Source organism: Pezoporus occidentalis, unplaced genomic scaffold, assembly GCF_034315485.1.
Source record: "Pezoporus occidentalis ecotype Australia unplaced genomic scaffold, CSIRO_AGI_Poc_V1 ctg59, whole genome shotgun sequence".
In the NCBI taxonomy this organism is placed as follows: domain Eukaryota; kingdom Metazoa; phylum Chordata; class Aves; order Psittaciformes; family Psittacidae; genus Pezoporus; species Pezoporus occidentalis.
In genome coordinates this window covers 3,564,194-3,564,755 of record NW_026915932.1, presented here as the reverse complement: position 1 = coordinate 3,564,755, position 562 = coordinate 3,564,194, and positions in this window count along the sequence as shown.

Genomic DNA, 562 nt, shown 5'->3' with positions numbered 1-562 from the left:
TGCAAGACTAAAATTTAATTGCAATTGCAAGATTTATCTGTTGTAAAGACTGATTTCTACAGTCTCATTTGTGACAGTGCAACTTACTTGCAGCCTCAGCTGAAGCCTTTCAAACTAAAAGAGATCAAGGAATAATTATTACATTATGCCATAATCAGAACAACATAATCAGCCAACACCCTTTTCTGTCACTATTACTTAACATTTATATAGCAGTAGTACCAAGAAATAGAGCTCTGTTGTTTTAATGATTATACTGTCTTCTTTAGGTGTATCAGTAAATCCTCTAGCTTGGTATGGTGATGGGAAAAGACAACCTGAATAGATAATTATTCACAATGGAGATTAAAGGGCTTAAAATTTGATCCCTATCTGAAAGCTGACAGGGTAGATCATTCCATGTCATCAAAACAAACCAATATGAAATTGCATTGATTACCGTAATTACTACGGAGTCTCTCCAACTGCTATCCTACCCAAAGTCCTTCAGTAGAAGGACTCTTCTGAACATGGTTACTACAGTCATTTGCACTGGCTTTGTTAGTAATACATTACACAAGAA